Here is a 26,407-nt window from a genome sequence, read left to right as displayed (position 1 = left end):
TGGGGCTCCAACTGAACTGCATTTAAATAAGCAGCAACACACATGTTGACTCTCTAAGGACTAAAATCCGTCCACTTCAGGGCATTCTACTTAAGGCTCCAAGGTTGAAAAAAAATTTGGAATTCTACAACCTTGGTTTAAAAAAAAAAAAAAAGTACATTCACAAAAGAAGAGAAAAATGGGTGTAGGGTTGGGAGAATACAAAACAGGTCCCTAAACAGACGTCCATTTACCAGCATACAGTCACCCCAGAAGTAAGTACACAGTACCCACCTACCCACTCCCAACCCCCAAACAGGCAAAACAGTTGTCTTCTCCATGGTGGTTCAACACCTTCCAACTTGAAATAGGCTACAGTCTTTGGAAACAGTTACTCTAGGTTGTACACAGGTTTTATGTATACAGTTTGTTGCAAGTAACAAAAGTACTCTGCAAGGCTGGCTTCTTTCCAAAATTAAAAAAAATTACTAGTCCGTATTTGTTTTAGTATGATTTTTTTTCTTTTTGTTTGTTTGTTTTTGCAAAGCAGCATAGCAACATTGTGACTATAGGATGTGCCTGAGGTTGCGGTCACAACTCAAAACATTATTTGCACATCAGGAAGAAAACTGGAGGAGATGGGGATCTTTAAGGAAAACAAACAAAAAAGGTACAGTTCTAGAGAGGTCACTGCACTGCTCCTTCGATGTGCGCTCTCCTGGAGCTTAGCTGGTGGCCATCTTGTTTTCCTCCAGGAAGGGAGGGAACTGGTGTTTGGGGATGCTGTCGGCAGCTCCCGGCTTCTCCATCTCGGCACCCATGGCCAACTGGGAGCCGTCCATCTTGGAGGTAGCAGTGTTATTCACCACAGACCTGGCCCCCAGCGACACTGGGAGGGTGGGAATGCCACCACGCTGGATCACGGAGATTTTGTTGGTCTTCATGGCCAGGTCACCGTTGAGCATGGTGGTGTACTGGTTCCACACAACAGGGTCCACAGTCACTGAAGGGGCGAGGATTTCCTTGGGAAATATCTCAGGGACCCTCTTTCCATCCGTTCCTAATAGAGCCATGGTGTTCTCCATGGCCAGCTTCCTGCCACGGTGTGCCGAGCTATTGTTGGCCCATGCATCATATAATGGACTTTCAAGTTGCCTTTGGTGGTAGAAGCTCGCCCACAAACATTACACACGAAAGGCTTCTCCCCAGTGTGTGTCTGCTCATGAATCTGAGGCACGCTTGCAGGTGAGAAGTTCTTTCTGCACCTTGTGCAGCTGTGCTGCTTGGCCTGTCTTCGGGGCTGGACCACTAACAAGGGTGTCATACCTGGGGACATGGTCGCAGGACCAACAAATGCACCAGGAACTTCAACTTTGACATAGGTTGGCTGGGCTCAGGTAAATATCGGTGGGCCACTGCTCCGACCTTCCATCTCAGTGCGGCTGTTCTCGGAGCTGTCCACTTTGCCACCAGCATCAGGAGACTTGGACTTGGCACTCTCCACTTGGCTATTGGCTGGGGAGACTGCCCAGAAGGATGTGGTCTCCAGGACATCTTGACTTCGGCTCGGATACTCCTGGTCCCCAATCACTGAGGAGGAAGAGTCGTTGGTCAAGCCATCACTCTCCACTGAACCATTTTCTCCGCTGCTCTGTCGCTGCAGGACAAGACCAGCGAGACCCGTCTTCCCCGGGGCATCTAGGGAAGCCACCGAGGCCAGCCCTAGAGTAGGTGATGGCGAGTGGATGCTGGGAAGGGGCATGGGGACCTTCGAGGAGCTGCCAGGGGCCTCCTGGGAGCAGACTTCATCTACATCGATGCTCTCGACATCATCATGACAGACAACGCTTGTACTGACATTTTCATCGACCGTCATTGGCTCGGGACCCGTAAAGTCACAGGGATTCTCCGGCAGAGGCGCGTTGGGAATCTGGCCGCCCATGTGCATCCGGACGTGCTGCCGCAGCATGACCGCATTGGTAAACTTCTTCTGGCGGATGGGGCACCAATGCTGCATCTTTATGGACGTGTTGGTCCGGTGCACCCCGAGGTGCGTCTTCAGGTTGCCTTTGGTGGAGAAGGCTCGACCACAGATCTTACACTGGAACGGCCTCTCCCCGTGGGTACAGTAATGCATTATGAGGGAACTTTGGCAGCTTAAGACACGGTGGCATATGAGACATTTGTTGGGATCGGCGGTGGTCTTGTCGATGTTCTCCACCAGCTGCTGCAATTTCAGGGTCTCTGACACCGGCTCAGGTGTCCCACTCCCCTGGAAGCCACCAACCCTCAGGGAATTATGGTTTAACCTCACCCCGGGTAGGATGGATCCATCCTCACTTTCCGGAGAAGGCCCGGGCTGCAGGTTGTTGGGCAACGGCCCACCATGAGGTCCTTGGGGTTAGTCCCCAAAGAGATTCTGAGGTAGCCCTACATTGGGGGTCCCCATCGCAAAGATGGGCTCTCCTTAGAGAGATTCATCTATGGAGACAGGGCCAGAGAGCACGTAGGGAAGGCCACCGCCTGCCATCATCTTGTCGTGGAACTCGGCAAACAGCTGGGGGTTTGCCTTCACCTGGGGATACTGGCTGCCCTCGGTGGTGAACCAGTGGCCGCAGGCAGAGCTCACGAAGGGTATCTCTCCGGTATGAGAGCAGAGGTGGATCTGCAAGGAGCTACCAGTCCCCAAAACCTTGCTACACTACTTACACTTGTGCTTGTAGAGGACTTTGTCCTTGGGTTTGACATGTACCGGGGAGACACTCGGTGGCTTCCTTTCTCTTTCTTGGACAGGTCTAATGCCATGGCGGAGAAGGGGCTCTGGAAGAGCACAGAGCCTGGGGCCTGAGGTAGCAACATCCCCGAGGGGCGCGAGCGGACACTGGGGAGCACCTGGGTCCCATCTGGCTTCAGGGTGAAGGGCGTCAGCACCGGGGACGCGGAGCTGGCAACGGAAGGGATGCTGGTGTGAGGTAGCTTGGCTGGTTTCAAGGTGTCCAGGGGGCAAAGCTGGGCTCCCCGCTTTCCGGATGAGTAGAGCCACAGCCGCCGAAGCCTGCTGGGACACGTGGCCGCCCAGCATCTTCAGGGAGTCGGCTCCGGCCACGCCGCTGGAGTGGAGGGTGTGGGAGGCCCACAGGTTCACCTGCATGCAGATCTGCTCCGCGAGCTGGATCTGCTGCTGCTGCAGACACAGGGTCTGCTCGAGGACCCAGGGGATGCTGCTGGCGCCGGGCAGCAGGGCTGGGGGCGCGTCCGCGCTCCGCCGGTTCACGGCGGCCTCGGTGTCCCGTAGTGCTTGACGCGTGACATTGGTGTTGGCCACTTTGCCTTTGGGTAAATAGCTTATGTCCTGAGGTGTGGGTGGCAGGGCCGCCTCCGTCTTGAAGTACATGACGGACTCTGCCCCCGGCTTCTCCTTCGTGTCCCCTGAGCTGCCATCATCCTCTCTGTGACCATCCTTCCTGCTTGGGCTGTGTGACTGGTGGCTCAGCACAGCCCCGGAGAAATCTTCTGAAGGCACCGGCCCCTCGCTGTCGTTCATGATGAGGACAGGTGGATGTTTAGTGCGATTTTTCTTATGGTCTAAGAACTCTGAGAAACTGAACAACTTGGCACAGCGTTTCTCACAGATGTGAGTCTCCTCCCGCCGAGGCCTCTTTATCCCTGCTCGGTCCACAGTCACGTCATCGCCACCCCCTGGGGAGTTCATTGGAGCACCCGGCTCCCCCGCCGCCGGCGCCGCGTATGCATGCTCCGGGGCCCCCTACTGCGGCTGCGGTCCTCCTGGTCGCCCTGCTCCTCCTCCCAGGTGATGTGTTGCGGTTTCGCCTGCTTGGCGCCTCAACGTGGTGCGAGCATCGGGGCTCCTGGAGAGCCGCGGTTATTTGCCCACTCTGCCACAAATTCCTGGAGCTGGGAAATTCACCCCGCTTCGGCAGGAACGCGCATGTCCCAGTAAATTCCTGATGCTGTCTTTAAGTTCTTAATTTGTGTGGTAGGTAGAATAATGCCTCCTCAAATATGTCTGCATCCTAATCCCCATTGAACGTGGCACATTACATGGCAAAGGCGAATTAAGATTGAAGATGGGGACTTCCCTGGTGGTGCAGTGGTGAAGACTCCACATTCCCAATGCAGGGGGCCCGGGTTTGATCCCTGGTCAGGGAACTAGATCCCACACTCATGCTGCAGCTAAGAGTTCGTATGCCACAACTAAGGAGCCTGCAAGCCGCAACTAAGGAGCCTGCCTGCCGCAACTAAGGAGCCCTGGAGCAACCAAATTAATTAATTAATTTTTTAAAAAAGATTGAAGGTGGAATCTAGGTTGCTAATCAGCCAACCTCAACATAGAGAAATTATCTTGAATTATCCGCATGGGCACAATGCAATCACAAGAGTCCTTAAAAGTGGAAGAGGGAGGCAGAAGAGGAGACAGAGTCAGAGAAAGAAATGTGACAATGGAAGTGAGTCAGAATGATGTGATGTGAGAAAGGCTGAACCTGCTGGCTTTGAAGATGGGGGGAAGGGACCAGAGCCAAGGAATGTGGGCAGCCTCTAGAAACTGGAAAAGGCAAGGAAGCCGATTCTCCCCTGAAGTCTCTAGAAGGGAATGCAGCCCTGCCAACACCTTGATTTTAGCACTGGGACCCATTTTGTACTGCTGACCTCCAGAACTGTAAGATAAATTTGTATCCTGTAAGCCACTAAGCTTGTGGTAATGTTACAGCAGCAAACAGAAAGCTATTACAAAACCGCATCTAGATTCCAGGAGATGTTTTGCAAGACTGATGGCCCTTTTACTTCACTTCCTCACCGCCTCTCCCTCTCTGATTCTATAAAAGAAACTGGCATCCAGACCCAGATAAGATGGTTTTTCAGACACACTAGTCTGCCATCTTCTCAGTCTGCCAGATTTCCAAATAAAGTTGTATTCCTTTGCCTCAACACCTCATCTCCGATTCGTTATCCTGTCGTCCAGCGAGTAGGGCGAGCTTGGACTCAGTAACAAATTTGGCTTAGCCAGCCAGGAGCCTTGCTGCTCATGGCTAGCCAGCCCCGCTCAGGGAATATTGGGGCAGGGCCCTAGCAGCTGCCAGGACCATTGTCCTGAGGATCTTCCCTTCAAAGTTCCCTTGAAGTGGCACCAGCTACCCCAGCACTTGGCAGTCGAGGCAGGGAACCGACAAACTTCCATTTGGGGAACTTCGGTTCCATCTGGGGCTACAAGTCGACGGACTCGATTCGATTCTGGAGGGTAAGTCACTCCGGTATGCATGCTAGGAACATATTTCCCCCTCAGTCTGGGTTTTTCCTTTATGGGAAAGCCAATCTGGTGGGGGTACCCTGCTGTAGGGGGGAATTGTTGTTGGACTCTACCTGATTTTGGGAAGTGGTTCACTGGGAACTAGTTCATTGGTTTTGTAGGGTAAGTCTACCCGATTCGGGAACTGGTTCGTTGGTCTTGTCTTGGTTTTCTCTTGGTTTTCTGTGCATCAGTGCTAGAATTTGTGCCTTTTGTGTTGGAATTTGTCTGCGTCTTTTCTGTCTTGGTGTTATCAAACTTTTAAAAGTGGAAAATATCTATCCTGAAGGAGAGCCCTTTGGGGAATATATTAGATAAATGGGCAAAACATACCCATGAGCCTATGACTAAGAAAGACATGATGTATTATTGTAATAGGGTGTGGACCCAATATATGTTAGGATCAGAAGAATGATGGCCCCTGAATGGCTCACTCAATTATTACACAATCTCACAGTTAGAAATGTTCTGCAAAGAGCAGGGAAGGACTTCCCTGGTGGTGCAGTGGTTAAGAATCCGCCTGCCGATGCAGGGGACATGGGTTCAAGCCCTGGTCCGGGAAGATCCCACATGCCGCAGACCAGCTAAGCCTGTGCGCCACAACTACTGAGCCTGCACACTAGAGCCCTCAAGCCACAACTACTGAGCCCGCGTGCCACAACTACTGAAGCCCGCGCACCTAGAGCCTGTGCTCCGCAACGAGACAAGCCACTGAGATGAGAAGCCCGTGCACCGCAATGAAGACCCAACACACCCCAAAATAAATTAATAAATATATAAATTTATTTTAAAAAAAAAGAGCAGGGAAAAGAGATGAGATTCCATATGTAGGAGCATTTATGCTATATTGCATCAGAAGGAAAAGGAGTCAGAGGGCTGCCACCTTATGGTGCAGGGGTCTGAAAGGAAACCCAAGGGGAAACCTGTTCTACAAGTGAACAGAAAAAAATGAGAGTGGGGACATGTTATTTCAAAACTGAAACCCCCCTCCAGCCTATCCAGCTCCCCCAGTGGCCGAGCTGGCGGCACCAGCAGTTGTTCCAACCGCCCCCTCCCATGCCGCCAACATATTCACTGCCTCCTGTTTCTCCTACCCAAGGGGATCAAATAGAAGTTTCTATGGTAACCTCTGGGGCACAGGGACCTGGTTTAGTATCACCATCTAAGACCAGACAGGGCACCCAATTTGGACCGGGAGCCACTTACGCAGCAGGGCAATTTCCCTTGCCTCAATATCTTGTAAGAGGCCATCAGACTTCCTTGCACTTGAGGCATCGGATTCTGATTTCCCCACAGGGGGCCGGGTAACATTGACAGTGGGGAACAAATTGATTGTTTTTCTAATAAATACGGGAGATCTTAAGAGGCTTGTAAATACTAAACAAAGGGGAAACAAAGTCATCCTAGGAGAAACTTGCCTGTATCTTTGAGATGCAAATGTCCTATCTGGTCTTCTCAAGAACCCTTACCTCTGCCATCTTTTTAAAATGCAAATTTTGAAAAAGCGGGTACAGTAATTTAGAACTTGACTTGTTTTCCATAAATATTAGTAGAAAGGGTTTAGCCATCTAGACAAGTGAGCTTGATTTGTTCCATCTGCCAGAAAACCAACTTTAATCCTCTTTTGTAAACTGATGGGTTTTACATTGCTGTACCTGACTCAGGGATGAAATTTTGAAGTGAGAACTATGATGGCTCTCTGTTTGTCTTTAGATAACATTGCTGAGGTTAATCTGTAAATGAGCTCTATTTAATTGGTTTAAAGAAAAGTAAGTGCTTACAAACCAAACAATTCTAAATACAAGAGAAATTAAGCTAAATGAGTTTCAGGTTCATGTGAACTGGGAAATACATAGTATTAAATTAATACCTGGTATTAATGTTTAATTTTGTTGACCTAATTAATATAGACATGTCTTTAGAGCCATCAACATTAAGTATAGTACTTTCACTGCATCTAGGTTTAATAAAATTTCAATGAAATCTTGTTATATCTGTTGCAAATTTGTTAGCAAGAAAAATAACTTGATATGATGAAACTTTAAATATAAATGAGATAAGAGCTTTTAGGTAAACCATAAGAATAATTATGTTCTAAAAATCATCTAAAATAGTTTCTCCAGATTTTGGTAACTATTACTTGCCTCTTGGTTGTCACTGGAAATTAAGGTTTTTAAGAATTGGGGATTCTAATTTAAATATATAATTAAAGCTACTGAAAATAATAAGACATTAAAAAAAAACAAACACCAAATCCAACAACAGACGTAAGAATCATACACCATGATCAAGTTGAACCCATTCCAGGGTCACAAGGATGTTCAATATATGCAAACCAATCAATGTGATACACTACATTAACAAAAGAAAAGACAAAAGCCACATGATCATCTCAATATATGCAGAAAAAGCATTTGATAAAATTCAACATCCACTCATGATAAAAACTCTCACCAAAGTGGGTACAGAGGGAACATATCTAAACAAAATTAAAACCATTTATGACTAACCACGCCAACATAATACTCAATGGTGAAAAGATGAAAGTCTTCCTGCTAAATTCAGGAACAAGATAAGGATTCCCACTCTCACCACTTCTATTCAACATAGTATTAGAAGTCCTAGCCACAGCAATCAGACAAGAAAAAGAAATAAAAGGTATCCAAATTGGAAGGGTAGAGGTAAAACTGTCACTGTTTGTAGATGACATGATACTCTATATAGAAAACCCTAAGACTCCACACAAAAACTATTAGAACTAATAAATGACTTAATCAAGGTGGCAGGATACAAGACTAATATACAGAAATCTGTTGCATTTCTTACAATTATACTAAAATGAAATATCAAAATAAAAGATAGTAAAAAACATTTAAAATTGCATCAAAGCAAACAAACAACAACAACAACAGCAACAAAAAAACTAGGAATAAACTTAACCAAAGAGTTAACTATAAAACTGAAAACTATATGCTGAAAACTATAAAACATTGATAAAGGAAACTGAAGATGACTCAAAGAAATGGAAAGATATCCCATGCTCTTAGATTGGAAGAATTAATATTGTTAAAACGGCCATACTATACAAAGCAATCTACAGATTTAATGCAATCCCTATCAAAATACCCATGACATTTTTCACAGAACTAGAACAAATAATTCTAAAATGTATATGGAAGCACAAAAGACCCAGAATTGCCAAAGCAATCCTGAGGAAAAAGAACAAAGCTGGAGGCATAACCCTCCCAGACTTCAGACAATACCACAAAGCTACAGTTATTAAAACAGCATGATGGGACTTCCCTAGCAGTCCAGTGGTTAAGAGTCCATCTTTGTACTGCAAATAAAATAAAATAAAAAAAAAAAAAAAAAAAAAAAAAAGAATCCATCTTGCAATGCGGGGGACACCCATTCGATCTCTGGTCACAGAACTAAGATCCCACATGCCGCAGGGCAACTAAGCCAGGGTGCCCCAACTATTGAGCTCACGTACCACAACTAGAGAGCCCATGTTCTCTGGAGCCCACGTGCCACAACTAGAGAGAAGCCTGTGCACCACAGTGCAGAGCCCACACATCTCAATGAAAGATCCCACGTGCCACAACTAATACCCGATGCAGCCAAAGAATAAATAAAAAAAAAAACACTTTAAGATAAAAACAAACAAACAGCATGATACTGGCACAAAAACAGACATATAGGTCAATGGAACAGAATAGAGAGCCCAGAAATAAACCCACACACCTATGGTCAATTAATCTACAACAAAGGAGACAAGAATATACAGTGGAGAAAAGACAGTCTCTTCAGCAAGTGGTATTGGGAAAGCTGGACAGCTACATGTTATTCAATGAAATTAGAGCACTTCCTCACACCATTTAAAAAAATAAACTCAAAATGGTTTAAAGACCTAAATATGACATGACATCATAAAACTCCTAGAAGAGAAAATAGGCAAAACGTTCTCAGACATAAATTGTAGCAATATTTCCCTAGATCAGCCTCCCAAGGCAAAAGAAATAAAAGCAAAAATAAACAAATGGGACCTAATCAAACTTAAAAGCTTTTGCACAGCAAAGGAAACAATCACCAAAATGAAAAGACAACCTACGGAATGGGGGAAAATATTTGCAAATGATGCAATGCAACTGACAAGAAGTTAATATCCAATATATACCATCAGCTCATACAATTCAATATCAAAAAAAACAAACAACCCAATCAAAAAATGGGCAGAAGACCTAAATAGACATTTCTCCAAAGAAGACATACAGATGGCCAACAGGCACAGGAAAATATGCTCAACATTGCTAATTATTAGAAAAATACAAATCAATACCACAGTGAAGTATCATCTCACACTGGTCAGAAAGGCTATCTTCAAAAAGTCTACAAATAATAAATGCTGGAGAGGGTGTAGAGAAAAGGGAACCTTCGTACACTGTCAGTGGAAATGTAAATTCGTGCAGCTGCTATGGAAAACAGTATGAAAGTTCCTTAAAAAACTAAGAATAGAGTTATCATATGATCTAGCAATCCCACTCCTGGGCATATATCTGGAAAAGATGAAAACGCTAATTTGAAAAGATACATGTACTCCAGTGTTCATAGCAGCACTATTTATAATAGCTAAGACATGGAAACAACTCAAGTGCCTATCAACAGACAACTTGGTTTAAGAAGATTACATATATATATGTATATATATATATATATATGATACACACACAATGGAATATTACTCAGCCATAAAAAAGAATGCAATATTGCCATTTGCAGCAACATGGATGGATCTAGAGGATATCATACTAAGTGAAGTAAGTCAGACAGAGAAAAACAAATATTATATGATATTACTTATATGCAGAATCTAAAAAAGAATACAAATGAATCTATGTACAAAACAGAAACAGACTCACAGACATAGAAAACAAACTTATGGTTACCAGAGGGGAAAGGGAGGGGGGAGGGATAAATTAGGAATATGGGATTAACAGATATAAACTACTATACATGAGATAGATAAGCAACAAGGGTTTTACTGTATAGCTCAGGGAACTATATTCAATATCTTGTAATAACCTATAATAGAAAATAATCTGAAAAAAAAAGTGTGTATATAACTAAATCACTTTGCTGTAACCTGAAATTAACACAGTATCAACTATACTTCAATTTAAAAAGTGGGGGGGCGGGGGCTTCCCTGGTGGTAAAAAAAAAAAAAAAAAAAAAAAAGTGGGGGGGCGGGGAGGTTAGAAAGCTAATACAACTTATAAATGCTCAAACTATTGTACTGAGTAGTCCAGTGTTCCCCATTGGGTACTTTTCTAGCCGTTTGAATGTGAAGCAGAGAATTGGTTTTCTGTATCTTGCAAGGCTTGCTTATAAATCTACATAAGGCCCACAGCTGGCAATCCTTTTGTTATTTGTTACTTCACCTGTCCAAATCCAGTGAATTAAGAACCTTTTTTCCTGTGTCTGATGCTGTTTTTAACATTAGCAAATCTGTACAAGCTGCACAAGGACATTGAATATTAAATTCTTTAAAATTTCTTTGCCAAGTTTCACTTAGTTCATGATGATTATACTCTCCAGGGATGTTTCTGTCTCTTCTGTTAACATGGAGGATGTCATGTCATCTATTGGTGAAAGAGGACCGCTCTTTGTTCTTTTCCTCGGCAAAGCTCCTCCCCTACTGCCATCACGAGGCACTAATGGGTGCTCAGCCTCCTCATGGTTACTGGCCCTGGCACCACTGTTTGGCTCAGAGATGGGCAATAAGCCAGCTCTTCCCTGGTACTTCTGAACCTGGGGCCTGAGAGCAAGTGTTTCAATCTCTCTGATGGTGAAGTAGTGAAATACTGGGGATAGAAACAACGAGTGTCTCAGCTGAAAGAATAAAGCTGAACAGAGGAGCAGGGAAAAGTGAGAGAGCAAGAGAGGAAAACCTCACATTCTGAGTTCTTGGCACCTCTTATGCTTGAGGCTCAGCTTAATCGAAGACCTTCCCAAAGTTCATTTGTATGAGCAAATAAATTTTTTTGTTTGGATTTGGTTTGGTTTTTGCCTAGCTTAGTTTGAGTTGGTTGGGTTTCAGTCAACTGGATTTTAGTCTGCAAGGAAAAGAATCCTGATGAGTACTGACAGGGGTCTATAAAACTCAAGTTTTCATTGATCTTGCTTCTAACCATGAGTTAGGGGTTTCCAGATCTGCTAAAAATGCCACCAAATAATTATCACTATTATACATTCTTTGGACAATTTTCAAAGTCCTTTCACAAGTCAATTTTATTATGGTATCTTGTTTTCAGTAATTTTCAAGAGTGTTTTACAGAACCATGTTTACTGAAAGTGATTTATTAAAAATAAGGTTATAAGGATAAAAGTTGGGAAATGTTGAACACTATCTCTTGGAGAGTCACAATACAGATGATCACATTAAAGTCTCTGAGAAGTGTTGTATTAAATAAAACTGATCAGATAGTTTACAAAAATAACTGATGGATTTTAAATGTATGAAAAAAAGTTCAAGTTCACTTAAAAGTAAACACAAATTTTAAGACTATCACTGTTTAAACCAGATTGGCAAATAAAGAAAATCGTGTTACTACACTGTTTTGGGTAGGATATGAGGAAACAGGAATTTGCATGCATTGTTGAAGGCAATGTAAATTGCTATATTATCTTTGGAGGACGACTGACAAAATTTATGATAAAAATACACACAAACTTTGACTCCCCCCTTCTGCTTACAGAATATTATCTTATAGATATGCTTCTGCAATTGCGTGAGAATATTCATTTCAGATTTTTTTTTTCTAATAAAAGACTTGAAATAACCTAAACGACCACTATATTGCACTGGTTATATAAATTATGATTCATCCATACAGTGGAATAGTATGTGCCCATTAAAAAGAATGATATAGATCTAAACCAAGATTTCAGCGGCACCATTGCTGTTCTGGGCTAGATAATTCTATGTTGTAGGAGATTGTTCTGTGCACTGTAGGATATTTAGCAGCATCCCTGAACTCTACCCACTAGTTGCCTGTGGTACCCACACCCCCCAAGATGTGACAATCAAAGATGTATCTAACATCACCCCCAGTTGAAAACTACTGATCCAAGTGAACCAATATTTCCCCCGAGATATATTAAGTGAAGAAAGAAAGATGCAGAAGTGTGTTTAGTGTGCTACCACTTATGTAAGCTATTTACCTATATCTAGCTATATATTGATTAAATAAGATGCTTATAAATGTGTACAATGATTCTGGAAGAACAAGAAATGTACAATTCTTGATTTTGTGAAGAACTGGGGGACAGAAGGTGAAGTGAGAAGAAATCTTACTTTTCATTTTATGTGCTTTTCTACTGTTTGAATTTTTATCATGTGTTGAATATATATGCATTACTTTTCAAAGAAGCCTAGAAACTGGTTTAACTTTGTTTAACCCAACAGCTCCTAAATTATATAATTCCATGATTTTCCCCACTGAATAACACGCAGAATGTACTTTAGGAAACATTTCCTTGGTTCCCTTTCATTGTCTCATTTTTGAGGATCCAATAGTTTTCTTATTTGAGTCTAGGAAGTTACTAGTTTTAGAAGGTTTTGATCTGAGAAGTACAGAGAAGCCCATTTTTTTTTTTTTTTTTTTTTTAGAGAAGCCCATTTGACAAACTTGACTTAAGCAGAACCACTGTAATTGAGTTCAGTTATGCCAAATGGCTAAAAGTTTATTAGTCTTGCCTGCCTTCCAAAACCCTGCTGATGCAAATTAAGTTGTTCTTTCCATACAGCATTCACTTTTAGCTGGCCTGAAAAATTTTCCCTCCTCTGTTTCTCATAAACATGGTTTCCAGTTGTTCTGTGGTGATGCTTGAATCCTTGCTAAACTCTGCTGTTTAAGATTGAAGATGGTACTTTCTTATTAGAGTAAACATTTACTAAGGGTATAGTAGGTGTCCAGTACCGTAAAAGGCACCTTGCAAACACTTTCTCTGTTACAACAACCTTGCAAATGTGATATTATTGTTCCCATTTTTCTGATGAGGAAGATGAGGTTACAAAAGTCACTTGCCCAGGGTTACTCAGCTTCCACGCGATGGGTCTAGGATTCAAACCCACCTCTTTCACCCTGGAGAAAGCCTGCACTCTTTCTGCTGAATTCTGATTCCTTACCCTATTCCGCTATCACAGGTCTTCTGTTTCCTCAAGAATAATTTTTCTGCTACTTTAAATGCATCTCAAGCAAGATTTTTCCAATTCTTCAAGGATTGCGCTAAAGGCAGTCAGAGGTTGGTAAAAATGCTACTTCTGTATCCCATAACAAAGCATGTGTTGTCAAGAGTCAAGTCTTATCCCGTCATGTGTTATATTTTGAAACAAATTTGTAAGACCACTGACACCCCCCCCACCATCTGAGCCTATTATTATTTTAATCTCTGCTGAAGAGATACAACTGCCCAAACTGATTAAATTAAAATGCAATTTAGGTTCAGAAAGTTGCGTGTCTAAAGGAATAAAATGTACAGTTTCCATAAATGAGTTCCTAAGATTCTAGCTGTCCAAGGTACATTTGGGTGTCTGCAGCTATTTGCAAACTGAATTGTCTTTGTTCCCCAAGATAGGGATGATTTATTCATCTCTGCATTAACCAATCTCGACCAAATATTCATTGCCCACCCAAATCTGTGTAACTTTTCAAAGGACTGAGATACAAATGCCTTTTGTTCAGCCACAAAGGACATCAACTGAGCCTAATGTTAATAGTTTCCTCGTGCAGTTACATTTAACAAGACACACAGTCCATTAGGCTCTTGTTTAAGGCCTTGGGCATAAAATGAAAAATTTTTCAGCAATTAGTTTGGCAGAATTTCTGGCTCTTGAGGTCCCTGAGGCAACCAGTTAAAAATCAGTAATGTCTAACGAGATCATTTTCATCGTGTTTCTTTCCAATTCACTGTATCAGGCCTTTCCTTTGGTAGTTTTCAGCTATTTCAGTCCTCTTTATAGATTGTATAGTGTTTTCAAAGTATTTTCAGGAGGAAGCTAATCCCCAAAAGTGTTCTGCAATAAAAGAGTTTCATAGTTAAATAAGTTGGGGAAATGCTGCATTCTATAGATATTTTTTGGATAGCTGCAATATGCACAAGCAAAATAAAGGCCCTGAGAGGTGCTATAATAAAGAAACGTGTTTAATTTGTTTTAATCTAATTTCTCTGAAATTTGTTGAACCAGAGATGACCCCTCTTCTCCCTCTCTCTCTAACACCCATTAAATCTCACAGTGAATTTATTTACCTTTGGAAAACACTGACATTGGTTACTGCAAGGTCAAGGGGACAGTTTACTCCTTTAACCCTTTCTGTAGCGAGACAATTAGGAAGTTTGGAGGATGCAAATTCACGGAAACGCCAGACTTCAAGTGAGACTCATGGCAGGGTGCCTGCCGTGTAGACATTTGCTAAATGTCCACTGAATGAATAATTCCTTCTGTGGAAAAATGAACTTTATTGTTTTAGATCAGCTTTAGTTTACAGAAGAGTTGTGAAGCTAACGCATAGAGTCCCCATACACCCTGCACAAGGTTTTCTCCTGTATTAGCGTCTTCTGTTATTGCGGTAGATTTGTCACAATCAATCAATACTGATATGTTATTAACCAAAGTTCATACTTTAATCGGATTTCTTTTGTTTCTACCCAATATCCTGTTTCTGTTCCAGGACCCCATCCATGACGTTAATAATTTAGTCATCATGGCTTCTTAGGCTCCTCCTGGCTGTGACAGTTTCTCAGACTAGCTTGTTCTTTTGTCACCTTGACAGTCTGCAGGAGTACTGATTAGAATGGTTCCTTTTAATTTTCCTCTTCCCCTTTTGCTATTTAATTGGTGGAAATCAACCATTGGGGTGCCCTTTACAGTTTTTGCATAAACCTGTGAACAAACTCTTCCAAATGGGAGATGAAGGACCCCTGGATTGGGAGAGCCAGGAGTACAAGCAAATGCTGAACGAACCAGGGTGTGGACAGCATTGCAACTGGTATACTATTCTTCTTGTTTGTACCACCTTTTTTTGTTTGTTTTTTTTTATTGTGGTAGAGTTGACTTAAAATGTGTTAGCTTTAGATGTATAGCAAAGTGAATCTGTTATACATATACATATATCCACTCTTTTTTAGATTCTTTTCCCATATAGGCCATTACAGAGTATTGAGTAGAGTTTCCTGTGCTATACAGTAGGCTCTTATTAGTTATCTATTTTATATATAGTAGTGTGTATTTGTCAATCCCAATCTTCCAGTTACCCACCGGTAACCATAAGCTTATTTTCAACATCTGTGGTTCTATTTCTGTTTTGTAGATAAGTTCACTTGTAGCCTTTTTTTAGATTCCACATATAAGTGATATCATATGATATTTGTCTTTCTCTATCTGACTTACTTCATTCAGTATGACAATCTCTAGGTCCATCCATGTTCTTGCAAATGGCATTATTTAGTTTTTTTATGGCTGAGTAATATTCCACTGTATATATGTGCCACATCTTCTTTATCCATTCCTCTGCTGATGGACATTTGGGTTTCTTCCATGTCCTGGCTATTGTCAATAGTGCTGCAAGGAACATTGGGGTGCATGCATCTTTTTGCTTGCACTGCTTTGCTTTTCTGCTTTCTCCTTTTTTATCTTCTTTTGTTACTAGCAGGTGCCTTGGAGGTGAGGAAATGAGTATTTCAGCTTTTCACATCCCTCAGTGAGTCCTCTTTAGTTTACATTTCTCCTCTGTATCAAGTGCATACTTGGAAAAAACAAAGCCCACTGGGATTCGACCTTGGCAAACTCTTGTGCTCCTGTGGTCTTCATCTCTGGTCTTCATCTTAAAAAGGAGAAATGCCTTGCTAGGCTTATTCTGGTATTTTAACCATCCCTATGCCTGTGCCTAGAAATCTTGCTATGAGGTCCCTAGGCTCCAAGGATAAAACCAGATCTTTTCTGATGTTACCATCACTGGGGGTTTTCTTTCTCTCAAAAAAATAAGATTTATGCTAATCAAGTGAATGTGTATACTTCTTAATTTCTATTTTTAAAAATAGTATCCTCGTCTTTTTTCCATGGAGGCTTTCCTTGTTGATTATTATAGTCTTTTAACATTAAGGTTTTACCACTGAAATTGCTGCTTGTTTCTTCGTAAGGGATTCAGTGACTTCTCATAGAGAGACCTCACTCCTCACCTCATGTGCTGGAACAGGCAAATTTTGCCAGGAGTTTTGAGTTCATCTCTGTCAACTGGTCAGTTCCTCAGTTGAGTAAATACTAGACTGTTTCAACAACATTTGCTCAATTAATCATCTTCTCTAACTGGCGTTATTGCTTGTTTGGAACAGATTTCTTTATGACTTTGCTTAGTCTTCTCACTGCCTCCCTCTTTCCCTTTCTTTCTCTTCCTCATTTACTTCCACCTTGTTTTCTCTCCTCTGTGCTGAGCTCAGGTGTGATTACGTCCAATAAAAATCAAAGCGTGAAGAATGGTGTGCACTCTGTAAAGTTCTCAGGCAGTTATTTGCAGTTTGTTAATCAGAAAGGATTTCTGAACTGAGGCTGTTTTGGGGGATGGGGTAAGGGAAGAGGTTTGGTCGGGTATTTCTGCTGCTATTTGCTTATGCTAGATATGGGTAAACTTTTTTTTGCAAAGGGCCAGACAGGAAATATTTTAGGCTTTAGGGGCCATACAGTCTTTGCTGCAACGGCTCAGTTCTGACCTTGTAACAGGAAAGTAGCTGTAGACAATACGTAAGCAAATGAGCATGACTGAGTTCAATAAAACTTTATTTATGAACACTGAAGTTTGAATTTTATGTGATTTTCATTGGTCATGAAATGGTATTCTTTTAAAAAATGTTTTCAGCTATTGAAAAATGTAAAAACTTTTGTTATTTCGTGGCCCAAAATAGGGGGAGAGAGAAATTTGGCCTGCAGATTCGAATTTGTCATCCCCTGGCTTATGTCAAGATTCCAAGATCCCCCTTATACCAGTCAACTAACAACCAACCAGAAACCAACCAACTACCGATCAACCACCAAATAAACAACAAACAAACCATACAGCAGGGTTAAAGGAGGTAAGGGAAGGTGTCTTGTAGAGGATCAAGCCATCCGAGTTGATAAGGGGGAGGGTGTTACAGGCAGAGGGACTGAGCTGTGCCTGATGCCCTGTGCCTGCTACAGCTAGAGGACAGGGCTAGCCAGAGGCCACTGACGCAGTGACATCGTCACCTCTTGGGCACGTTCACATTAAAGACAACTACCATTTATACAGTGCTCACTCACCGGGCGCCGGCAACTCTGCTTGAAACTTCTGATGGACTCTTTCTTGTGCAGTAGGTGTGGTTGTCCCTCTACGAGAGACACAGAACTGCTGAACGCCTTGCCAAAGTCAAACAGCTGGTGACAGAACCAGGATCTGAACCCCGGCTGGTTGACCCACAGCCTCCCTCCGTCCCCCACTCCATGCAGCCTCTTCTAGGAAAGATCTCAGAAAATCAAGGCAGTTATTGTGTCCACAACCTCATCCTGCCGGAGTTCCCAGAAGCAAGCTTTATCATGCTAAATAGGAGACAGCTTGTAAAAACTCATCAGTATCTGTTAGGATCAGCAAAGGCTCTGAACTTCTGACTTCCTTCACTGCCACTTTAGGGGAAGAGGCAAAGAGATGTAATGGGAAAGAACGCCTGAGCTTGACTCCTGGCTCAGCTGTTTACTATCTGTGTGATTTACTCAGCTCCCTGAGCCCCAGTTTCCTTACCTGAAAGGTGGGGAATAAGAGACACTGCCTAGCAGACTCATAAGAATTTAAAGAGACGATGCAGGCAAACGACTGGCATAGTGCTTGTCACAAAGTAGGCACTAACTCAAGGCTGCTACCCTTCAAGCAGTCATTGCTCATTCATTCTATAAGCATCTATTGAGTGGCTGCTGTGTGCTGGGCACCGGGTAAGCATTGGGATAAACACAGGAGTCAGACAGTTCCTGCCTCCAAGGAGCTGACAGTTGGTAGAGTGACAGGCACATAAACAAATAAGTTTGACCACGTGCCACAGGAATACGTGGGGCCAGAGTGAGAGCACATATGAAGGAGTAGGTATTTCTAAGTGAACAGGTAAAGGGACACAGAATAGGCTTCAAAGAGGAGGTAGCCGAGTTTGTATCCAGGCAACTCAAGCTAGCTGGTCCTGTGCAACTCCTGTGGCTGATCTCTCACCAACATAAATCTTGTCTCAGGGAAAAGATGAAAAAACAACCCACTTTTCCTAAAAGCATTTTAAAAATCTATGCAAATTTTGGAAAGCAAAACAGGAAGTCAAATTATAGGCAAGGAAAACACTCTTTCCTTAGCAAGTCTCTTTACTTTGGAAGTTTCCTGCCAGGATGTTGACCAGAGAGAGAAACAGCCTGACTAAGAATCATTTGTTCCTCAGGAGTTTCTTTAAAAAGAAGCTGATTTCTTTCTTTATTTTCACATTCTCTGTGGCCTTGGGAAACACCTTCTACAAAAATAGAACTATCCAAAAGAGATTAAGGAGAAATGACTCCTTTCGGGTTTAAACTGTCCATATATGACAGTGGCATTACTGCCTTCGAGTCTGCAGAGTTCTTATATAAAGCACATTACAGCGGGAGGGGGCTGGGACAGGCTGCCTGAGTTTGGGTTCTGGCTCCACCATTAAATAGTTATGTGACCTTGGGGCTGTTGGGAGAGATAAATGAGATGATACCCATAAGGTGATGACCAGGCCACCTGGCCCAAGAAATGTTAACATTTAGTTATCATTTTGTTTCCCCTTAGAATCCATCTATTACAGCCCATGAGGCTAAGCATGGTCTGTTCCACCTTCCCCGTGCGGTTCTGTGCTCCTGGTCACTCTTTCCTCTTCTTGGTTCAACACACGACATCCTCCCCCACTGAGTCTTCTCACCGCTGTGCCTTTACCGTGACCAGCTCTCACCTCCCCTTTCATCTGTCTGACTGCTATTCATCCTCTGCATCTCAGCTCAAACAACTTGCTCAAGGAAAACCTCCCTGACCTCCCAGCCTAGGTGAGGTGCCCTGGTGAATGTGCCCATGCGTCTGGGAAGTTTTCCATTGTGACAATGTCACACTTGCAGTTACTTGTTCACGTCCGATTTCAAACTAGAATGTAAGCTACGAGAGGCTGCTGGCTCCAGGCATCTAGCTTGGTACCTGGAGTGTAATTATATTCTATAGATACCTGTTGACTGGGCAGTAGGTAAGCAGGTATTATTATCCCTCTCACAGAGGAAGAAACCAAGAAGCCAGTGAGCATAAGAGCAGACCCATGATCACACAGCTAGGGGTCTCAGGACCCAGGACTTGAATCCTGGCCTCTGTCTTGAAACACAGTGGTGCTTCCAGGAAAAAGCCCCAGCAACTGAGTTTAGAGTACTTGGACTCTCATTCATCTACTCTATAAATGTGCAGAAATGTCAAAAACCTACTATCATGCCACAGAAATATTGGGGAGCTGGGTCTCTCTTTCGATGAAAACCCTCTCTTTTCAGTCCCAAGCAGGGTCCTTTCTCAACCCTTTCCTTCTTACTGATAACACAAGTCCCAAGGATGTCTTTTGCTTACCTCTTCTTCCCAGGGTTGCAGCGACTCTTCGCTGTGAGCCCCTTTCTTTAATTTGAGTTTCAGAATAGTGTAGAGGCATGCATCCCACCCTTCAGTTTCATCCTCTGCTGTGATTGTGAGACAAGCACAAAATCCCATTTTTATTTTTATTTTAAAGTTTTTTTTTGCGGTACACGGGCCTCTCACTGTTGTGGCCTCTCCCGTTGCAGAGCACAGACTCCGGACACGCAGGCTCAGTGGCCATGGCTCACGGGCCCAGCCGCTCCGCGGCATGTGGGATCTTCCCGGACCGGGGCACAAACCCGTGTCCCCTGCATCAGCAGGCGGACTCTCAACCACTGCGCCACCAGGGAAGCCCCTCATTTTTATTTTTAAAGGTTTTTACTGCTTGGTGGAAATAAAGTCACATGAATACATATACACATATACCTAAAGACAAACACGGGGGAGGCAAAAAAACTTCAAGAAATCTCAAAAGTCTCCAGTAGTAATTGTCCCTGACTTTCATCTTTCCTGTCAGTTATCATTTGAGGGGACTGTCCTGGATGCCCCCATCCCCATCCACATGCTCATGTGGCTGATGGGGGAAGGCCAGGATCAGGCATGGTGCCCTAAGTTCACAGAGGAAAGGCTTTGTAATGAAACTCAAAATAGGAAAGAAGAGAGATATTTAAAAAGTATAATAAAGACCTAGTGGATGCTAATTGCAGAGATTAACCAGAAGATGATATCTTTAGGGAGTGCCACCAGTGAAGAGGGGACCATGTATGGAGATGGCCTAGCTAGAGAAGTAGAAACACTGACTCCTCAGTGGACTTCCTTCTCCCCAGAGAAGAGCTACAGATACTTCCTCCAGATCAAAGACCAGGAGGAAAGCCCAGGAGTTGTGGGGGAATGGGAGGAATCAAAGCAAAGGAAATGTAACCTTTCACAGATTTATATTTTCATAGTTTTCTTCCCATCCTCTTGTCTTAGATTTCCTTGAGACAACTGGTATACCCTATTCCATCACTCTTTTCTTTCTTTTTTTTTTCCCTGATGGTGGACCTTCTTCTACTTACCAGGTTGTCATGCAAGATACCCAGATAATCCTGTTAGGGTGAAACAATAGGAGCCAATCAATTGGTTTAAGTGTTCTAGACCCAAGTTTCATTTTGCTTCAAAGCAACAAGCAAGGGACTCCCCTGAGGTCCAGTGGTTAAGACTCCATGCTCCCAATTCAGGGAATCCGGGTTCGACCCCTGTCAGGGAACTAGATCCCACATGCTGCAACTAAAAGCCCACATGCCGCAGCTAAAGGATCCTGCATGCCGCAACAAAGATCCCACATGAGGCAACGAAGATCCCGCGTGCTGGCAAGCCAAGACCCAGCACAGCCAAATAAATAAATATTTAAAAAGAAACTTATTAAAAAAAAAAAAAAGCAACAAGCAAGTCCCTTCCCTCCCAAATCTCACCTGCAGCATATAGGAAAAGTCAAATTAGGCATTTCTGGTGCAAAATTGTCAGGGGGCCTGGGTTCGATCTCTGGTCGGGAACTAGATCCCGCATGCACGCGACAACTAGGAGTTTGCATGCCACAGCTAAGGAGCCCACGAGCCGCAACTAAGGAGCCCACGTGCTGCAAGTAAGGAGGCTACTTGCTGCAACTAAGATACGGCACCACCAAATAAATAAATAAATATCTTAAAAAATTTGTTGGAGTAAGGAAAGAGGAATGAGAGAGAGAGATTCTTTCCCCTGACATTCATCTGTATGTCTTTTGTCGGCCTGAACAGTAGGGTCATGTGGTTTAGCCCCCGTCCCCGAAAAACATGGCGATTCCTAGGAAATGTTCTATCCATGTGGACCAATGATTGAAGGAATGTTAAGTGTATAAAAAGAAAGGGGGAAGCTATATGCCCTTCCTGTCAAGAGCAGAAACCATGCCTTAATCTTCTTTATATCCCCACAGCATAGTGTAGGGCTTGGCATGAGAGAGCGTATCAATAAAGGTCTGTTGAACAGAAGCAAACTTTGGAAATGAGGAGAGCTGAGAGCACTGTGATTCGATGCAGGTTGAATGACTGCTGGGAATGGCCTTTAGGAACAGAAGAGGCGGAAGAAAAGATTAGGGGAGCTGACTGGAGGTGTGTGTTCACAAAAGGGGAAAGCGAGTTTTGGGAAATTTATGTGAGCAGGAAATTAGGGGAGGATCATGACTTCCAATACCCAGGGCCGCATGTAGTGTAGCCTGGCCTGATTGTGTGGACGTGACTTGACCCAGATAGTAGGACCTTATTCCTCAGTGACAGAATAGATGAGGCAAAGGACTGTTGGTTGGGCTGGACAGAGGATGTAATTAAGAAGTAAATTTGGTATCAGCTATAAAATTGGAAATGCAAAAGTAAATCTGGTATCAGCTATAAAATTGGAAGCTCTATCAGGGGCTTCCCTGGTGGCGCAGTGGTTGAGAGTCCACCTGCCGATGCAGGGGACATGGGTTCGTGCCCCGGTCCGGGAGGATCCCACATGCCGCGGAGCGGCTGGGCCCGTGAACCATGGCCCCTGAGTCTGCGCGTCCGGAGCCTGTGCTCTGCAACGGGAGAGGCCACAACAGTGAGAGGCCCGCGTATCGCAAAAAAAAAACCAAAAAAAAAAGCTCTATCAAAGTAAGTTAAGTAATAAGACTATGTACTTCTGGGGATGTTCAATCACAGTATGTTTTAATCAGACAAGACACCATCAAAGAAGGATACCAAGGAGAATGATGGAGAGAGCTATGTTAGGCAACAGTGTGGTCTTTGGAAAAGAAAGTCTTCGACAAATTGTGAAGACAATGAAATGAAGGAGGAGAGAAGATAAAGAATATTTTTAACAGGGTGAGTGAGAGAAAATAGAACAGAATTTTATTTTTTATATTACTGAGGATTAGTTTGACTTCAAGTAACAGAAAATCCCCCAAAGAGAGGCTTATACAAAATATGAGATTATTTTTGTCTCCTGTGACGGTCCAGTTAGGTGACCCAGGGCTGGTGTGGAAAGCGCTTCAAAGTCCTCAAGGCCCCAGGCCCCCTCGGCCTCCCACTCTGTCATCCCTAAGAGTGGTCAGCTTCCTCATGGCCCAGTATGGCTGGGTCCTGGCAGGGGGGCTGGAGAAAAGAGGGCAAAGAGCAGACACTGGGTGTCTTGTAAGGACGCTGCCGCACGATCCTTCTGTCCCCATCTCATCAGTCAGAACTTAGCAACAGGGAAGCTGGGACATAAGGTGTGGTGTCTGAGAACCCATATCCCCAGCTGAAAAACAAGGGATTCTGTTACTGAAGGAGATTTTTAAAAATGGATATGGGCTTCTCTTGTTTTCTCTGCCACAGTGTCATAAAATACGTATATATTTTAAAAAGCATGGCTAAGAGGTTGTATCTTCATAATAGCTGAAAATTGTTCTCCAGATCTTAATGAAAGTGATTTTTAAAGTGAAGATTCCATCCTAGAATTTTATCTTAAAGCTGATTAGCCTTGAGACATAATAATCCCCTCACTTGCAGATAACACTGGATTTTACTCCACGGTCAAGGCTGTCTAAAGCAGTGAGAGCAGTTGGTTTGCCCAGGTCTTTATGACCCTGGCTTACTAACTCTTTCTCAGAGTCACTTTTAAAAGGAAAATAAATCCATTATCATCATCACATTGTTAAATTCAGTGAACTGTAAACCGACAATGTGAGCCTCATGGAAACCCTGTCCTCACTCGGAAGCACAGCTTTGCGGTAATTGCCACACTGCGTTCCTTTGGCTCTGAGCTCCAGCAGCCAACTCCCTTGGTTTACTTTGTGTTGTAGCCCATCCTAGTGCATCTCTCCCCTCTGCTGTCCACCCTGCCCACCAATGCCTGAAGACTCTTCCGGGCATTACTGACAACGTGGAACTGTGCTCACCATGTAACTAACATATGGTACTCCGGTGCCCACTACCTTAAAACAACTTGTGGCCTGGCCTCCCAGATCCATCAAAATCTTACTCACCCTGCTAATCCAACCAGAGTTTCCTCTGAAATGTTGCTATTACACCTGGTATTTGGGGGAAGATGTTAAAGGTATCTTGTGCTTTCCTCCACCATTCTGTGCCCTTTGCCTCTTATTGTTACCACTAGGTGATTGGTCCGCTCACTTAAGTAACATAATGGGCTCTGTGGTTTAAACAAAGTCGGTTTTCCAACAGGAATGTTAAGAACCCCAGAGAAGTAACATACCTATGTTTAAATGCATTAAAAATAGATTTATAATGGTAAACATACATTAATTCTTAACATGAAAAAGTAAGCCAATGTACCAACTAGAAAAATAATTGAAAAAAAAATTTAAGTACAAGCAAATCATTCTATCTTTTTTCCTTTTGTGGTAAGAACACTTAATATGAGATCTACCCTCTTGACAAAGTTTTAAGTGTACAAAACAGTATTGCTAACTGGCCCCTGGCAACCACCATTCTCCTCTCTGCTTCTAGGAGTTTGACTACTTTACATATCTTTCTTTGAAAGAAACCAGTTTGTGTAAGTGTTGTTGGTTCTGCTTGTTAGAAAATGCCTATCATTCTCTCTCTTTCCTCTTCTTCACTCCTATCGATTACCTATTTAAGTGTGAGAGATCTGTGAGCAAAAGGAACTAAGGAACTACTAATATCTACTCTAATTAATATTCAGTTTATTAAAGTTGAACACTTGATTTTACCTTTTTTAAGTCTTCAAACTTAACCTATAAATCTAACTTATAAATTCTTTTTGTAAATAGTGATTTATGTAAAAATGAGAATGACAGCTTTTTTGTTATTTGATTAGTGTTCAATTAACTTATATATTTAAAAAGACTAAGTTTCCTCAACTGACCACGTTTACACATGTAATTAAGTTTCCTAAAATATTTTTCAACTACCCTTACAAATTTGATATATTTGATCTTCTGAAGTATTTCAAATGCCTGATGGGGCAACACTTACAAAACCCAGCAAGTAAAATCTTTCTACATCTCAATTAACTCTTACAAATCTAATAAAACTAACTTATACCTGTCGTAAATTGGGTTCTCTTAAACATTCAAACACTATTTAGGAACATGTTCAATTATTTTACAACTTTCAGATGAAAATCACAAATGGAGTACCAATTTATCATTTCAAAATAAAATCACAAGGCTAATTGGTTAGATTCTCTTAAACATTTCAAACTCCTTAAATAACACACACAAACTTAACTCATAAAACTTAACACGGAAGTAATAATACTACAAGTTTGATTGGCTTCATCATCTGCATATTTTTTCTACACCTTTTCCATGGAAGTAAAGTCACTTTAACCAGCCAAGGGGAGCAGGAAGGCAATTCAGGCAGGATGGAGTTATTTAGAACTGCCATACAGATTCTCAGTAAGACATACAAGACTAGGATTTTTTTCCTGGATGGTCCTATCTGAGCAACGGGTTAACACACTGAGCTGCTTTTCATAGTTGGATTGGTTCTGTCTACTGTGTCACCGGAGGAGGAGTGTGCCATGCATCCCAGAGTGTCTTTCAAATTTCACCCTTATCCTAATTTTATCACAGCCTCTTTCACTTTTTAACACATGATTTGGGTAGATAGAATTCTGCAGTCCCCCTTGGGGTGTAGCCTATCTTTTCACCAAGTGATTAGATTTAATTGAATTTTCCATCCCTCTTCAGTTTATAGAACTCTTTGTATCTTTTACTTCATTATCTGTTTCATTGTGGCAGAGACTGGCTGGGTCCTCACCTCACCTGTTTCCTCTTCTTCTTGGGCACAGAGCCAGACTTCGTTTCACATCTTCTCTTGCAGTTAGGTGTAGCCATGGGGCTGATTTTCGGCCAATGAAATATGAGTAGGCTGCCCCATAAAACCTCTCCAGGCTCCGTCATCCAGGATCTTTCCTCTTCTGCAGGCTTGACGCTGAGCAGCAGGGCAATCATGGAAGTTATGTATTAAAGATGGTAGAGCCATGAGTTGCAAGGGCTCTGGATTGGCAAAGTGGTTATCTCACTCAAGGTCGCCTGGTGAATCAGTGGCAAAACTCCAACTAGACACAAGGTCTCACGATTCCCAGGCTGGTCTCTTCTTCAAGTTAAGCTGCATCCATTTTGGACTTGACCTGAGTGAAATATAAACTTCAATCATGATGTTAAAGCAATTAGGTATTTTGAAAACTGTTTGTTATGTTAACTTAAATGCCCACTAACCTTTGTTGATTGTCATTAGAGTGAAAAGTCATTAAAGCTGGTGATAGTGATGAATCAAATTCATATAATGTTAGTTAACACTGCACGTCCTGAGTCAACGGAAAACATGAAGTGGACGTGTTGGGTATATGATTGGCCAGAGTCATTCTTGCCCTTTATATCAAAACCTGACCTAACTCATTTTTTTTTCAAACAGAAACTAACACTGTGAGACTTGTACGCCATTTTGGATACCTGTTCTTT

At 42.8% G+C, this 26,407-nt stretch overlaps 1 pseudogene; it reads right to left on the bottom strand.

Moving 5' to 3' along the window:
• Window positions 1-704: 704 nt before the first annotated feature.
• Window positions 705-25,897, bottom strand: LOC112407313 (sal-like protein 4; annotated as a pseudogene).
• Between the last annotated feature and the right edge of the window lie 510 nt (window positions 25,898-26,407).

This window comes from Neophocaena asiaeorientalis, unplaced genomic scaffold (assembly GCF_003031525.2).
Source record: "Neophocaena asiaeorientalis asiaeorientalis breed wild unplaced genomic scaffold, Neophocaena_asiaeorientalis_V1.1 scaffold29, whole genome shotgun sequence".
Lineage (NCBI taxonomy): Eukaryota > Metazoa > Chordata > Mammalia > Artiodactyla > Phocoenidae > Neophocaena > Neophocaena asiaeorientalis.
This window is presented reverse-complemented; position numbering and strand designations above follow the sequence as displayed.